The 17867-nt window shown below is 43.1% G+C and overlaps 1 pseudogene; it reads right to left on the bottom strand.

Moving 5' to 3' along the window:
- Positions 1–1243: 1243 nt before the first annotated feature.
- On the bottom strand, positions 1244–17595 carry LOC122125774 (annotated as a pseudogene).
- Positions 17596–17867: the final 272 nt, after the last annotated feature.

The following is a 17867-nucleotide window of genomic DNA, read 5'->3' as shown; positions in this document are numbered from 1 at the left end:
AAGCGCCACAGATTGTTTGCTGTTGAAAAACCATTTAGGATGTGAACTGTTTGAAGGACTGAGCTGCTTTAAGATAACTGGCAATTCTCAAAGGATTCAGAACCAGCTAGAGCAGCTCACACAGGAGCTGAAAAAGTTAAAATTCAATGATAAATGGGACTTCCAAAATAGTTTTCCAGTTTTTTTTTTTTGGCTTTTCTGGGCCCAAGATCCTCTATTTTATGGATTATCCGGCTAGCCTCCTGTCTATTTCAATGTTTATCTTCTAGCATGCAGCATACGCTAGCTCAAACAGAAATAAGAATTATGCTTTCTGAAATCATAGGAAAAGGGGGGATTTTGAGAGCCCCCAAAAGCTGAGCTGTGAGAGCTGGAAGGCCTCCTCTGAACATGAACTTTTAGAATCCTGAGAGCTCGCTGGAAACATCAATCGCTGCTGGATTGATAGGACTTCAGATTTCTTTCTTGGGTGTAGGCTAATTCCACATCAGACCTTCTGGGATCTTTGGGATAGACAAAAATCTATGTGAACTCTGAGTCATTTGCTGCTTACACCTGCTGCTTAAGATGAAGGAGTTATTTATCACCAGATGGAGATGACATCTCAGGATGGGTGCTTGTGATTAGTATTGTATTGTCGTATTGGTGCTTGTGATGTCAGGGAAATGGTGATCTCACGTTGTACATGTAAGCCCCTGTGCCCTACTCAATAAATACCTTGTCAAATGGACTCTGGATACTGGAAGCTGACAAAAAGCTTCAGGCTCCTGGTGCCCCAAACCTCAATTCCAGGATCTGGTTTCTGTTCCGGCCTCATCCCAGGTTGTCCCAAGTTGGGACAGAGCTTCCACGCAAGATCAATGCGGGGGAAGAAATCCCTTCCCCAGGATCTCCAGCAAACCCTCAGGCAGCCTCCTGCTGTGCGCAGCCTACTGTCCCCACCCCAGGGAACTGTGCAGACTTTCACCCAGGTCGTCTTTGCTAAACAGAGCACTAAGGCATGTTTGTCAGCCCTCGGTGCCGTGGCCCTATTTATTTCAGCAAGAACACACACAGGTCCCTTTGTGCTCCTCACCTGCATGTGGCTGCCACCTGTCCTGGTGATTGCACCAAAGATGTGACAGGCAAAGTCAGACCTCCTGATTCGAGTGACAGACTAATGCTATGATCTCCACCCAGTCCTGTCACCTCCATAAGGTGGTGACACGTCTTCATCCCAACACTCAAGGAGGTAAAACTGGGCTTAGTCCCACGAGAATAGCTCCGGAGGAAGTCCCACCATCTTCTTCCGGAATGTTTCCTCGAAGGCTTGGGTCTGGGCTGGGGTGAAGTGGTTCTTCCAGTCCCCCGTGATACCTGAGGCCATGAAAAAACAATGACACCAGACTGGGTCAGGGCAGGAAGGCACTGTCCCCTCATGTCCCTTCTGCCCTCTGCCTGCCCTGAGGGTGAGGCCACAGATCTCCCTGGGAGATGGACTCCACAGCCACCACGCTCCATGTCCAGTGCTCTCCTCTCAAGTTCTGCCCCTGCCACCAGAGGGGCACATCCTCCCCAGATGTGTGGGAGTCAGGAAGCTCAGCATGTGGTCTCATACTCACACAATGGCATTTTTATTTAATAGGAAGTTGAATAGAGTTTTTATATAATAGAGTTCAGTGTGTGTACATGTGTGCATGTGTGTGCAAGTGTGTGTCTATACAGGAGTTTGAACTCAGGGCCTGGTGCTATTTGGGAGTTATTTTCTGTTCAAACCTCATGCTCTACTACTTGAGCCACAATTCCCTTTTCTGTTTTTTTGGTGGTTAACTGGAGAGAAGGAATCTCCTGGATTATGCTATACCATCTGGATTTGAACTGTGATGCTCAGCTCTCAGGTTCCTGGGCAGCTAGGATTACAGGCCTGAGCCATTGACACCCAGCTGGTACTTATACTTTGTTTTCTTTTCAGATTCACATACTATCACATTACTTGTTTGTCTGTTGTAGGACTTAAAGTCTGGGCCTGGGCACTGATCTTGAGCTTCTTTTGCTGAAGGCTTGGCATTTAAGCCCCAGCTCCACTTCCAGTTTACTTTGTTTTAACACAAGCTGGAAGTGAACAGCCAGCCTGTTCCTGGCTGATCCCTGGCCAGGAGTGTGTGGTTGGAGACCAGATTTCTTTCCCTGGCGTCCAGCACCTCCTTCCCTGGGACATTTCCTTACCTTTCCTGGTGATTTTGAAACCAGCAGGAACAATCTCCTCTGGGATACAAGAGAGGTTGGACATCTTGTTCTCCTTCATTGCCAGGAAGGAACTGTTCTCCAGAACCAAGTCCAGCTCTCCGGGTTCCAGTGCCTTCCCCAGGAACCCACAGATCCTCTCTACCATGCTCCTCGGGTCCTAAGGAGAGAAAAACACAGCTGGGTTATGAGAGGGGACAACAGAGCAGGAGTGAGGAGGAGGGAGCAGGAGAAGAGAGAGACAGCAGAAGGCATTGGCAGGAGAGAGGATGGGTGGCCTGTGGAGTTGGGGGCATGACTCAGTGGGTACAGCACCAGCCAAAAGGCAAAACTGAGTTCAAGACTCCATCTTGAAACAAAAATAAAAAAGAAATAAAAGGTGCATTAGAGGAATGCAGGAAGGAATAATACACAACAGGTTGTAGAAAGTTGGCATAGAAGGTGGGATGGAGACTGGGGGGAGGATACTGGGGAAGAAAATAGTGGAGAAACAGGGGAGATGGTAGAAGGGGTGAAGAGGGCAATTTTGGGTGGGGTGCAGTTAAAATCAATCGTTACCTTTTTCATCTGCTCATAACTGAGGATCAGCACGTTCTCCTTTTCCCTCATGGACATCCAGCCCCGGACGTGATCAAACCATGACCCGTAAGGCACTGCAGGGGGAACAGTGGGGCAGCGTGAAAAGTCTCCACCATTCCGGATCTTCATGGTGGTCTCAGCACTGATTGCTCTGGTCCCTGTCACCTTCACCAGGGTGTAACCGACAAATAAGTCCTGTCTCTTTATAGCCTCAAAGAGAGAGCACTACCTGAGTACTGGTGGCTCACGGCTGTCATCCTAGCTACTTAGGACACTGAGATTTGAGGATCACTGTTCAAACCAGCCAGGGCAAGAAAGTCTATGAGACTCTTATTGCCAATGAACCACCAAAATCTAGAAGTGGCACTGTGGCTCAAGTGGTAGAGTGCTCGCCTTGAGTTAAAGAGCTGAGGGATAACACCCAGGCCCAGAGTTCAAGCCCCATGGCTGAGAGAGAGGGGGAAGAAAGGGATAGGGAGGGAGGTAGTGGGAAAGAGAGCAAACACAAGCACTGTGGAGCCAGGACATGGATTTCTAAGCAATTTTTTCCTGTAGCACAACCTTTGCCCCATCTGAAGCAGGTCACCAAAGGCCAGACCAAAACCACTGATCAGGACAAAGAGCTCCGCAGGCCCTCACAGAACTCAGGCCGAGGGCCTTCCAATCCAAGTTGGCCCAATCCATCACTTGCACAACTGAGCACAAGTCTGAGTGCAAGGTCTGAGCTGTGACACATACACACGAGGCACCTCCCATCCCTGCCCATGGCTCCCAGCAGGTCAGTCTGCAGAGGTCTTCGTGTGCTTTGGTTTCCTGGAAACATCTTTGTTGAAATCAGGGCCAGAGCACTATCCCTCGGTTTCTACACTCCTCTCTACCACGTGAGCCACACCTTCACTCCCTGCATCATGATGATTGAGTGGGTATGAGAGCCTCACGGTCTTTCTGCTTGGGTTGGCTTCCAACTCTGACCCTCAGCTCTCAGCTCCTGAGTAGCTGAGATTATAGGCATGATCCACCAGCCCTGACTATAGATCCAAGTGGCAAGAGATGTTGAATCAGGGGAGAAACATCTCACCAAGCACTTCTACTGGTTGTGAAGCTAAACCCAGAGGGCCTGAGACACCAGATGATGAGGTACACAGAGCACAGATGTGGGGTCCCCCACCCTTCATACCCAACTCAGACCATGGACCCCTGACAGAACCATGGACGAGTGACCAAATTACAAGCATGAGGAATGACCCAGAACTTTTGCATAACTAGAAACAGAGCGACCCCAACTTCAAGTGAGAAACTCTGACATGGACAGCCAAACAAATTTAAAACGTAAAAATACGTAGGGAAGGTAGAGTTGGGCTGTGTGGGAAGCCAGTGAGAAGCTGTGAGCCAACATCTGGGAGTAGAGCACACAGGAGGGGGCGGGTCCTCCATGGCTACGGAAGCTCCAGGGGCTCAAAACCCCTTGGGACCTTCCATCATGGGAGAAGTCTTGTGCTGCCTTTAGCCAATGTGAGTTCTGTGAGGAGGAAGCATTGGACCGACAGATGGTGAGATTTAAAGGAGACCTTGGAGGGAGGGGACACTTAAAGAGTTTAAATCCTTCTCCATTCCCTTCACAGTCTACTCACCATGTCCTTGCAAGAACCATTCAAAAAATTGTTCCAATGACTCTGGTTTCTTAGCCAGATTTGTAAAATGCCAGAAATAAAAACCAGATGCAAGGACATCGTTAGGATTCCTGATGACATAGATCACCTTCAAGGGAGAAAGGAGAGAATTAAACAATTTTCCCATCATTTCTTGCACTCTTGGTGTTCAGAGAAATTCTAGCCATTTTTTGCTCCAACATTGAAATATCTGTTGATCTTTTGGTTGTGCATTAGTTTGTGAAATACTTTTCAGAGTTCCTACAATCCAATCACTTTGCCAGGAATAAAACAATGGTGGGACAATGGATTTCCTAAACATATCTGGGATATTTATCTAGAAAGCACTGGAGATCAGACGCTCTTTAGTCTTTGCTGGCTGTAGTTTTATGATTGTTCTGTAAACATCATTGAAACATCTGGACATGGTTGGCTCTCACCTGTAACCACAGCTACTCAGGCAGCTCAGATCTTTGGATCATAGTTTGAAGCTAGCCCAGGTAGAACAGCTCATGAGACACCCATCTTCAATTAACTACTTGAAAACCTCAAGGGGAGCTATGGCACAAACTGGTAGAATAATAGCTTTTTTTTTTTTTTTGGTTTTTATTTTTTTTTAATTTAATTTTATTTTATTTGCGAACATACTGTACAGAGGAGTTACAATTACATGGGCAGAATAATGCGTACATTTCTTACCAAGCATTGCAGCCTCCTCCTTTGTTTATCCTTCACCTCCCTTCCCAGCCTCCCGCCTCCCCCCCACCCAATCATACCCCCCCCCCCACACCGACATTGTAAAGCTCGTTTTTGACATGACATTTTGTACTTCTCATTGTTGCAACAGGTCCACCTGAATCCTTAAACGACTTGTTTGTCCCCATGTCCTCCACTAGTTATACTGACATCAAATATAGTGAAAGCCGGGGTTGCACTGTGGGGGAGGGACATACAAAGCAACAAAGAAATAATCTTATAAATGCGTTAGAAACACGTGCATGAAAGAAAAAAAACATTAAAATACATATTTAAGGGTTCGTTTTCCTAACATCACATTATCTGACCTTTTCTGCTTGACTCAGACATATACTAGATATTGCAAATAAGGGAAACCATGGGACCTATGTTTCTTTGGGCCTGGCTTACTTCACTTAATATAATTTTTCCCAAGCCTTTCCATTTCCTAACAAATGGGGAAATGTCATTCTTTCTGATGGAGGCATAGAATTCCATTGTGTATATATACCACATTTTCTTGATCCATTCATCTACTGAGGGGCATCTGGGTTGGTTCCATATCTTAGATATGGTAAATAATGCTGCAATAAACATAGTTGTGCTGGTAGCTTTAGTGTGGTCTTGTTTGTAAACATTTGGGTAAATGCTCAAAAGTGGGATTGCTGGGTCATAGGGGAGTTCTATGTGAAGTCTTTTGAGGAACCTCCATACTGCTTTCCAAAGTGGTTGAACAAGTTTACATTCCCACCAACAAAGAAGTAAGGTTCCTTTCTGTCCACATCCCCTCCAGCATCTGTTGCTGTTAGAGTTCTTGATTTTTGCCGTTCTAACTGGAGTGAGGTGATATCTCAATGTTGTTTTGATTTGCATTTCTTTTACGGCTAGGGATGTTGAACATTTCTTCATGTGTCTATTGGCCATCCTTCTTTCTTCTTCAGAGAAGTTTCTCTTTAAGTCTTTCGCCCACTTATTTATTGGGCAGTTGTTTCTTTGAGGATTTGTTGTTGGGGGGGTTAATTTTTTGAGTTCCAAGTATATTTTAGATATGAGACCCTTGTCCGTTGTATGGCTAGTAAAGATCTTCTCCCAATCCGTGGGCTTTCTATTGATCTTGCTAGCTATGTCTTTTGCCCTGCAGAAGCTCTGCAACTTTATGCAATCCCATTTGTCCAACCTTTCTTCGATTTGTTGTGTTTCCGGGTCTCTATTCAGAAAATTTCGGCCTGAGCCAAGGAGACCTAGGGTTTCGCCTATTCCATCCTGTAATGTTTTCAGAGTGTCTGCTTTGAGTTCAAGGTCTTTGATCCATTTAGAGTTGATTCTGGTGCAGGGTGATATATAAGGATCTAGCTTTAGTTTTCGACATGTAGTTAACCAATTTTGCCAGCACCATTTACTGAAGAGGTTGTCTTTGTTCCATTCTATTGTTTTAGCTCCCTTATCGAAGATTAGATGGCTATAGGTCTGTAGGTTCATTTCTGGGTTTTCAATTCTATTCCATTGGTCCTGAGGTCTGTTCTTATGCCAATACCAAGCTGTTTTGATTACTATGGCTTTATAGTAGAGTTTGAAATCTGGTATTGATATTCCTCCAGCAGTGTTCTTTCCGTTGAGGCTATTCGGGGTCTTTTATTGTTCCATATGAATTTTTGGATTGCCTCTTCTATTTCCTTGAAGAATGAGGGTGGAATTTTGATAGGTATTGCGTTGAATTTGTAGATAGCCTTGGGAAGTATTGACATTTTCACGATGTTAATCTTTCCAATCCAGGAGCATGGGAGGTTTTGCCATTTTTTAAGTTCTGTGTTGATTTCCTTTTTCAAGATTTTAAAGTTTTCATCATAGAGGTCCTTCACTTCTTTAGTTAAGTTAATTCCTAGGTATTTTATTTTTTGTGGGGCTATTATAAATGGAGTTGCTTTCCTAATTTCAGCCACACTTTTCTCATTGTTGGCATACAGAAAAGCCATTGATTTTTGGGGGTTAATTTTATACCCTGCTACTTTGCCAAAGTTTTGAATCAGCTTGAGTAATTTGGGAGTGGAGTCTATGGGATTCTTTTTTTTTTTTTTTTAATTTAATTTTATTTTATTTGAGAACATACTGTACAGAGGGGTTACAATTACATGGGCAGGATAATGCATACGTTTCTTACCAAGCATTGCAGCCTCCTCCTTTGTTTACCCTTCACCTCCCTTCCCAGCATCCCCCCTCCCTCCCACCCAATCATACCCCACCACCCCCCCTCCCCCCACCGACATTGTAAAGCTGGTTTTGACATGACATTTTGTACTTCTCATTGTTGCAACAGGTCCACCTGAATCCTTAAACGACTTGTTTGTCCCCATCTCCTCCACATGTTATACTGACATCAAATATAGTGAAAGCGGGGGTTACACTGTGGGGGAGGGACATACAAAGCAACAAAGAAATAATCTTATAAATGCGTTAGAAATACATGCATGAAAGAAACAAAAACATTAAGATACATATTTGAGGTTTCGTTTTCCTAACATCACATTATCTGACTTTTTCCGCTTGACTCATACCTATACTAGATATTGCAAATAAGGGAAACCATGGGACCTATGATTCTTTGGGCCTGGCTTACTTCACTTAATATAATTTTTTCCAAGCCTTTCCATTTCCTAACAAATGGGGAAATGTCATTCTTTCTGATGGAGGTATAGAATTCCATTGTGTATATATACCACATCTTCTTGATCCATTCATCTACTGAGGGGCATCTGGGTTGGTTCCATGTCTTAGCTATGGTAAATAATGCTGCAATAAACATAGTTGTGCTGGTAGCTTTAGCGTGGCCTTGTTTGTGATCATTTGGGTAAATGCCCAAAAGTGGGGTTGCTGGGTCCTTGGGGAGCTCTATGTGGAGTCTTTTGAGGAACCTCCATACTGCTTTCCAAAGTGGTTGAACAAGTTTACATTCCCACCAACAATGAAGTAAGGTTCCTTTCTGTCCACATCCCCTCCAGCATCTGTTGTTGTTAGAGTTCTTGATTTTTGCCGTTCTAACTGGAGTGAGGTGATATCTCAATGTTGTTTTGATTTGCATTTCTTTTATGGCTAGGGATGTTGAACAGTTCTTCATGTGTCTATTGGCCATCCTTCTTTCTTCTTCAGAGAAGCTTCTCTTTAAGTCTTTCGCCCACTTACTTATTGGGCAGTTGTTTCTTTGAGGATTTGTTGTTGGGTGGTTTAATTTTTTGAGTTCCAAGTATATTTTAGATATGAGACCCTTGTCCGTTGTATGGCTAGTAAACATCTTCTCCCAATCCGTGGGCTTTCTATTGATCTTGCTAGCTATGTCATTTGCCCTGCAGAAGCTCTGCAACCTTATACAATCCCATTTGTCCAGCCTTTCTTTGATTTGTTGTGTTTCCGGGTCTCTATTCAGAAAATTTCCGCCTGAGCCAAGGAGACCCAGGGTTTCTCCTATTCCATCCTGTAATGTTTACAGAGTGTCTGCTTTGAGTTCAAGGTCTTTGATCCATTTGGAGTTGATTCTGGTGCAGGGTGATATATAAGGATCTAACTTTAGTTTTCTACATGTAGTTAACCAGTTTTGCCAGCACCATTTACTGAAGATGCTGTCTGTCTTCCATTCTATTGTTTTAGCTCCCTTATCGAAGATTAGATGGCTATAGGTCTGTAGGTTCATTTGTGGGTTTTCAATTCTATTCCATTGGTCCTGAGGTCTGTTCTTATGCCAATACCAAGCTGTTTTGATTACTATGGCTTTATAGTAGAGTTTGAAATTTGGTATTGATATTCCTCCAGCCGTGTTCTTTCCGTTGAGGAGCGTTTTTGCTATTCGGGGTCTTTTATTGTTCCATATGAATTTTTGGATTGCCTCTTCTATTTCCTTGAAGAATGAGGGTGGAATTTTGATAGGTATTGCGTTGAATTTGTAGATAGCCTTGGGAAGTATTGACATTTTCACGATGTTAATCTTTCCAATCCAGGAGCATGGGAGGTTTTGCCATTTTTTAAGTTCTGTGTTGATTTCCTTTTTCAAGATTTTAAAGTTTTCATCATAGAGGTCCTTCACTTCTTTAGTTAAGTTAATTCCTAGGTATTTTATTTTTTGTGGGGCTATTATAAATGGAGTTGCTTTCCTAATTTCAGCCACACTTTGGCATACAGAAAAGCCATTGATTTTTGGGGGTTAATTTTATACCCTGCTACTTTGCCAAAGTTTTGAATCAGCTTGAGTAATTTGGGAGTGGAGTCTATGGGATTCTTTAAATACAAGATCATGTCATCTGCAAAGAGGGAGAGTTTTATTTCTTCTTTCCCTATTTGGATCCCCTTTATGTCTGCATCTTGTCTTATTGCTGTAGCTAGGCATTCTAATACTAGATTGAAGAGAAGTGGAGAGAGTGGGCATCCTTGTCTTGTTCCTGAGTTAAGAGGAAATGGCTTTAGTTTTTCACCATTGAGTATGATGCTGGCTGTAGGTTTGTCATATACAGCCTTTATTGTATTGAGGACTGTTCCATGGATTCCTAATTTTTCCAAAACCTTCATCATAAAGGGGTGTTGGATCTTGTCGAATGCTTTTTCTGTGTCTATTGAGATAACCATGTGGTTCTTATTCTTGCTCCTGTTGATGTGATGAATAATATTAATTGATTTGCGTATATTGAACCAGCTTTGCATCCCTGAAATGAATCCTGTTTGATCGTGGTGTATGATTTTTTTGGATGAATTGTTGAAGTCGATTGGCCAAAATTTTGTTGAGAAGTTTTGCATCAACTTTCATCAACGAAATGGGTCTATAGTTCTCTTTCTTTGATGAGTCCCTGCCTGGTTTTGGGATGAGGGTTATGATGGCTTCATAGAATGTGTTCGGTAGTGAACTTTCTCTTTCAATTTCATTGAAGAGTTGGAGGAGAATTGGTATGAGCTGTGCTTTGAAGGCCTTGTAAAATTCCGCTATAAAGCCATCTGGTCCTGGACTTTTCTTAGCTGGGAGGTCTCTTATTGCTGTTTCTATTTCAATGCTTGATATGGGCCTGTTAAGATAGTTTAACTCATCTTGGTTTAGTTTTGGCATGTCAATATTTGCTAGGAAGAGGTCCATTTCTGTCAAGTTCTCAAACTTATTAGCATAAAGTTTTGAGGAGTATTCCCTTATAATGTTCTGAATCTTGGTTGTTTCCGTGGTGATGTTTCCATTCTCATCTCTGAGTTTATTAATTTGGGTGTGTTCTCTTCTTTTTCTGATAAGATTTGCTAAGGGTCTGTCAATTTTGTTAAGTTTTTCGAAGAACCAACTCTTTGTTTTGTTGATTCTTTCTATAGTTTTTTTGGATTCTAATTCATTTAATTCTGATTTAATTTTGATTATTTCTTTCCGTCTACTGGATTGGGGTTTATCTTGCTGCTCTTTTTCAAGGAGGTTTAGATGTGTCATTAAATTGTTGGTTTCAGATCTCTCCAATTTGTTGATGTAGGAGCTCAGAGCTATAAACTTGCCTCTGAGTACTGCCTTTGCTGTGTCCCAGAGGAGCTGGTAATTTGTGTGTTCATTTTCGTTGAATAGCATGAACATTTGAATTTCCTTTCTAATCTCTTCCATGACCCACTCATGATTCAGTAGTGTGTTGTTCAGTCTCCATGTGATATCGGACTTTCTTTGGTGGCTTTTGGTGTTGAGTTCTAATTTTATTCCCTTGTGGTCAGAGAGAATGCAAGGTATAACTTCAATGTTTCTGAATTTAGACAAGTTTGCTTTGTGGCCTAAAATGTGGTCTATTTTAGAAAATGTTCCATGTGCTGCTGAGAAAAACGTGTATTCTGATGCTGCTGGGTGAAATGTTTGGTAGATGTCTGTTAAGTCTAGTTGATCTATGCAGCTGTTTAGATCTGTGGTTTCTCTGTTGAGTTTTTGCCGAGTTGATCTATCTAGTGGGGAGAGTGGTGTGTTAAAATCCCCAACAATTAAAGCCTTTGGATCTATATGGGATTTGAGGGAAAGTAGTGTTTCTTTGATAAATTTGGGTGCTCCATTGTTTGGCGAATAGATATTTAGAATTGTAATATCCTCCTGAAGGAGAGATCCTTTAATTAGTATGTAGCGACCTTCTTTATCTCTTTTCACGAATTTTAATTTGAAGTCTATTTTATCTGATATTAGGATTGCAACTCCCGCCTGTTTATGGGGGCCGTTTGCTTGGTAGATTTTGTTCCAGCCTTTAACATTGAAAATGTGTTTGTTTTTACGGGCAAGATGTGACTCCTGCAGGCAGCAGATAGAAGGGTCTTGTTTTTTAATCCAACTAGACAGTCTATGTCGCTTAATTGGAGAGTTCAGTCCGTTAACGTTAAGAGATAGGACTGAGAGGTATTTGGGAATTCCTGCCATGTTATCCACCTTCTTGGGGGCTGTGAAAACTGGGTTCTTCCTATGGTTCTTGGATTCTCAGTTTGGGTGCAGTTTCTTGGCCTTTATTGCGGTCTTGTTGGTTTTCTATGTGTAGGACATCTTTAAGAATCTTTTGTAGGGCTGGTTTGGTGGAGATGTATTGTTTCAATTTTTCTTTGCTATGGAAGGTTTTTATTTGGCCTTCAGTTATGAAGGAGAGTTTAGCTGGGTACAGTATTCTTGGTTGATAGTTGTTTGTTTTTAGGGCATGGCATACATCATTCCAGGCTCTTCTTGCTTTGATTGTCTCTGCTGAGAAATCTGAGGTGATTCTAATTGGTTTCCCTTTATAGGTGATTAACCTTTTCTCCTTGACAGCTTTACGGATCTTTTCCTTGGTCTGAGTTGATCCTGTGTGGATTATAATGTGACGGTGGGATGTCCTATTCTGGTCTGGTCTATTTGGGGTTCTAAAGGCTTCTTGTATCTGAATAGGCCTATCTATTTGCATGTTTGGGAAGTTCTCTGCTAGGATCCTGTTAAACAAATTTCCTAGGCCATTAACTTCTGTTTCTAGGTGTTCCTCTACACCCATTATCCTTAGATTAGTCCTTCTGATGGTGTCTTCCAGGTGTTGGATAGATCTATCATATTTCTTGGACTTGTCTTGGATGGTTGTATGTTCTTTCTCTATAATATCTAGGCTGTCTTCAATCCCTGAGATTCGATCTTCTGCATGGTCTAACCTGCTGTCAAGACTCTCTACTTTGTTTTTTATCTCTTTTCCTTCTAATTGGTCAGCTTTGATGGCTTCAAGTTCTTTGTTGAAGCTCTGTTTTAGGTCTTGTATGAATTTCTTTAATTCCTTAATTTGGTGTTCAGTATTTGTTCTGAAATCACATAGTTGATTGGTTATGGTTTCTTTGGACTCCCATTCCTTCTGCTGGGTTCCATTCAGCATTCCCTTTGTGTTCTCCCTTACTTCCTTCAGCTCTTTGTTAATGGATTCCATGAATGCCTTTAGTGATCTTTGTGTGTTCTCTACCTGGTCTCTCAATTCCTGAATTACTCTTTGATTAGCTTCCTCCCGTTCGTGGGTTCCTGCAGTTCTCTTTCCTCCCGTTCGTGGGATTCCTGCAGTTCTCTTTGAGTGTTCTCAGCCTGCTCACGCTATTCCTCCCTTTCTCTTTGAGTAATCTCAAGTTGTTCATGCAAATCCTGTATCAGTTTTTGAGTAGCTTCCTCACGCTTATGATATTCCTGTATAAACTTCTGGGATGCCTCCTCTCTCTCCCTATCACGCTCATACAGAGTCCTTTGTAAGTTGTCAAACTTCTCATTTATCATGTTTGCCAGCAGTGTTTGTAGAGCTATTTGGGAACTCTCCTCTGGATTATTCATTATCTGTTCTAACCCCTGATTATCAAGATTGGGAATTGAGATACCCGAATTTGCCATTTTTCTTGTGTTTTTCCGGCTTACTCTGCCCATTTGAGATGAAGATAGCACCAGTTTTGTGCTAGAACACTATGTTAAGGCAACCATCAACCAAAGTTTGCATTTGTATAGTCAATAGTCTACAGATACAATCTAGTTCAACAGTTACATCTATTCGACATCAAACAACTATATGTTAAAGGACTTCGAACCGCAGAGAAGAATTTGGAAAACCAGAAATTATTAGGGTTAGGGAGAGATGTGGGTAAAAAATAGGGATAGATTAGTGTGGGGAGGCACAGGGAGAGTTAACTATGTCCTAATCAAAATGCAGGAAATAGGTTGGGTAGGATGCAAGTAGGGAGAGAGAGAAAAAGAAGAAAGGGAAAGGGGAGTGAAAAGAGACCAGAAAAAAAATAGAAACGTAAAAATTAATGTTATTATAGAGATTAAAAGACCATCTATTTAGAGAGGAATGTGAATATATTGAGAGAAGGTGAGGGACATAGAGGAGATGTGAAAAACTTAAAAACTGCTTAAAATATTATATAGGTATAAAGAGGTAGTACTGCTATTAAGGAATTTAAGTCTCAAAGGTTTTGAATTGAGTAATAAATTTGTGGATTAAGTGTGTACACAATGGGGGATAGGGTCTACTAGTTAACTACGGGTTTATCTGAGGATGTGCAGGACAAGAGTTAAGTCACATAAAGAAGAACAAAAGAGAGGAAAAGGTGGAAAGGTTAGGAAAGGGAGAAGAAAAGATCAGAAGTTCAGTAGAGCTAGACAAAAAACAAAAAGATAATTAAGAAAGAAAGAAAAAGAGAAAGAAGACAAGAAAAGAAAGGAAAACGCACATTCACGTATTCCTAAAATAAAAATTATAAGAGGAGAAAAAAAGTTACTGGAAAACAATTATTTTTTCAAAAGAGGCAAAAATTAAAGATTAATAAAAGTTTTAGAAAAGGAAAAAATTTTTTTTTATATATATAAGGTACCAAAAAAAAAAAAAAAAAGAAGAAAAAAAAAAAGTTCTTTGATTTTTTTGGGAGGGGTGGGAAAAATCCTGTATCTCCCTTGTGTCTGTAGCCAGCCTCTTGTTGGAGTCTCTGGTCTGCTTGAGGTCCTGTGGCTTGATTGGTTTCTTAAGTCAGATTGTTCGAACAGGCAGAAAAATGCTCTGCTTTACCCAAGATTTTGAGATCCCCTTCCCAGGTTAGTTTAATGGGAGGGTGATCTGGTTTGAGAATCACAAGAGGGGAATGCAGTGATGAGGCTAGGTTCTGGGTAGAGTTGAGGCCTTTCAACAAACAGTAGCTTTTCCCTGGGGCTATTTTGTGAAAACCTCACAGAGCCCAGCCTGGAGCCATTCTCAGAGTTTCTGTTTTTCAATTGATTGTGGAGGCTACTAGAGGAAGGGGCAGCCTCTGGCTCTGGTTACCCAGTGCAGAAAGCCACTCCTATGGCTGGCGCCCGAGCTGGGTGACTTTTCCCTGGATGGAGCTGAGTCTGGCAGGTCACTCTGCCGTTAAGTTCTTGTGATCTGCTAAATGACTCGTTTTATTCCAAGGCCTGAGCTGGAGCTCGCAGCTCCGCCGAGCTTTGTCGGTATCCAAGATGGAGATCACCGGTGCTGGGGGGGGAGGGGTGGCCTTCCCTCCTCTACTCCCTGAGAAGGAGTGAGGAAGTCGGGCTTCTACTCACGCCGAGTCTTGGTTCCTGGGTCGTCTCTGGTCCCCAAACTGCAGGATGAAGATGTTTGCTCCTTGTCCGTTCTTGCTGGTGTTGAATAGAATCCGCTCGCCAGCCGCGTCTGGCTCCTTCGTCCCGGACTCTGTGGCTCAGTTATGGTGCCCTGCAGTTGCTGCCGCGACCGCTGCCACCACCGCGGTGGCTGCTGGCAAGCGCTCAGATGTGTCTTTTTGCCTTGATTTCCCCTCTCTTGCCTAAACCTCTGTCCTGTGATGGCACACTTGGTGTGGTTCTCTGGCTTAGGGCTGTTCACTGGAACTCTAAAATGCTTTCTATGCGAGAGCTTGTTCAGATTCCAGCTTCTCCTCCGCCATCTTCCCTCTTCCTCTCAGAATAACAGCTTTGAGTACAAAAGCTCAGGGACAGCTGTGAGTTCAAGTCCCAGGAGTGGTACAAAAACAAAACAACAGAAATCCTTTGCAGGAGGGAGCTGAAATGATTAAAACAGAGATGTCACAGCACAGGCGCCCATTTCTATGGTGTTCAGGAGCAAGTCTAGGTAGCATGGTGCCAGGGAATAGTGTGCATCGTGTGTGGTGTGGACTGGGCTGGGGAAGCGGGACAAAGGCTCCTGGTCTGATCTGGCTATGAGCAACAGGTGTTTATTCACTGCACAGCCTTCAGAGTCAGGCCACTGATACCAGGTCACATGACACTGAAACCACACAAGCCCAGTTTTCTTTTTCTTTTCTTTTTTTTTTTTTAGTCAGGGCTTATGTGCTGTCCCTGTGTTTTTGTTCTTAGGTTGGTGCTTTACCACTTGAGGTGCTGCTCCACCTCTGGCTTTATTTTTGATAGCTCATCAGATATAAGAATCAGCTGGCCTTGCCTACCTGGACTGACTTCTGATCTTGATCCTCATCTCAGCCTCCTATTTAGCTGGGATGACCATACAAGGCCTGGGTATCCACTTAAAGCACAGTTTGTTTAGTCTTTCAGTTAGTCATCCTGTTAACCTGTCAGGGATTACACAGCCATGGTCCACATCTTGGATTCTGTTTAGTCTGAGGACCCTCACCTCATGAAGGAGAGTCTGGGATCCTCCATGAACTACAGAGGGAGAATGCCAGACCTGCTGGCTATGTGCATTTTTAAGAGGAAAAGGCCTTGATGGAACAGTTATTGGGCACTGAGCACTGACCTGGCCTTGGAAGTGAAGAAAGACTTGGGGAAGAGTTGGATGGGGAGGTGAGAGGAGATGAGGGGGGGACCCTCCTTCCTCTCCACTTTGAATTTATATCCAGTTTCAGTCTCGATCCATTGGGAACGAACATGTGTCGGTACAGATCAAATCCAGTTGGGATCCCCCTTGGTGTGAATCAGAGAGAGAACCTCAATCAACCAATGGGTTCCTGGAGCAGAAAGAAAAGCAGAGATCACTCATTTCTGTCTGAATACACAATATTATATATATATATATATATATATATATATATACACACACACACACACACATATACATACATGCACACACACAGATATATAATGGTAAAGCATATGTAACATAGACCTTACCGATATAAACTTTCTCAGGTATGCAATCTGATATGGATAAGTAGTGTTTAGTGTATTTTAATCATAGCTCACTCAGTGCCGGTATTTTGTCATCTAATAAGTCTACACTGTCCATGACAACTGAATATTGATATTCTTGCCACCTGCCCTGACCCCCATCATTCTATTATCACACCAGGACTTTGGCAGTTCTGGGCCTTGTATGTGAGTGCAATAGTACACAGTTTGTTTGTTTGTGTTTTGAACTATGGCCTGGACTCATGTGGTTTCAATTGGCAAAATGTCCTGATAATAGTAGAGCATGGGTCTAAGTAGGAAGCATTATGCTCACCTTTGGTCCTCAGCTCCACCCATTTCTGAGCTGCTCGCTGCTCTGGAGATCTTGCCATACAGCTGACCCCTCTCTGTCTCCACCCAGACCCACCTGAGCTCCCACCTACCTCACTTCCTACCCCCAGCCCCTGCTGCTGCTAGATAGTGGAGGTGGTCATGAGCTCTCTCTCTGAGGGAGATATGGCTCCTTTAATAAACCTTGTAACCATCTTTCTCCTGTGCCTGCCTGCCTCCGCATGGTCCCCTGGGAAGGAAGTGATGGATCCTTTCCTGAGCTGTCTGCATTTTCAACAGTGTATAATATTCCACTTTGATCTCTCAACTTGTTTGGGATTGTGCAGCCATTTCTCTGTGGATATTTGGGTTCAATGCAGCTGTCAGCTGTTGCTGAAATCCTGCAATGCCCCACTGGCTGTGGTTTTCAGCACATTTCCCTTGCAGTGTGCCCTCAGTGCTCCCTCCCCAGTCCCCGGGCCCCTTCACACAGGCTCCCTGGCCTGCCCGTGCCTTGTGTTTACCTCAAGTTTTCCAGGTCCTACCTATGGCCCATCATGATTCTTCTATTTGAGATCATGCCTTTTCTCCAGTTATCCTGAAAATCATCCTTTTCATTTTATGAACTATGGAGCACGTCAAAAACACCTATTTAAAAAAATCTGCTGCCAACCCTGGAGCTTGAACAGGGCCTGGGCGCTATCCATGAGCTGTTGCGCTCAAGACTGGCACAAAACCACAGGGCCACAGGTCTTCAATAATGAACTACTACACCATTCCTACGTGGAACACAGTTGGGAGTGAGACCACAGCTCTTGCCTTTCTGCCAGGGCACAGCTCCCTCTGCTCACCTGATTTGGGATAGGTCACCGTGATGATGTCTTCATCCTTCAGCACCAGCTCGTCCTGGACTGCTTTTATATGTTCAGGGCAGATATCCAAAACAGGGAAAGGAATGCCCTGGAACCACACGTAGTCCTGAGCCATGGCAGAGCTCTGGGTGCCTGGCTCTTGGTCCCAGGCCACTGGCACTGCCACTGTGGAAGTGGTGGCTGAGTCTGGATGGTGAAGACAATCATTAACTAAGATTAATTGATGATAAAAAAAAACCCGGTGATTTTCCCCACGGATTTTTATTGGGCATCTGTGATATCATGTAAAGGGTGAACTGTGCTCATCTGATCTTCAGTTCATGGCAGAAAACTAGAATTACAAGAGGAAATAGGCTAGGGCATAAGATTAACTAATATTTTTTAATG

The sequence above is a fragment of the Dipodomys spectabilis genome, unplaced genomic scaffold, assembly GCF_019054845.1.
Source record: "Dipodomys spectabilis isolate Male_0828 unplaced genomic scaffold, ASM1905484v1 ptg000266l, whole genome shotgun sequence".
Lineage (NCBI taxonomy): Eukaryota > Metazoa > Chordata > Mammalia > Rodentia > Heteromyidae > Dipodomys > Dipodomys spectabilis.
The sequence above is the reverse complement of the archived record's forward strand: the minus strand, read 5'-3'. Positions and strand labels throughout refer to the sequence as shown.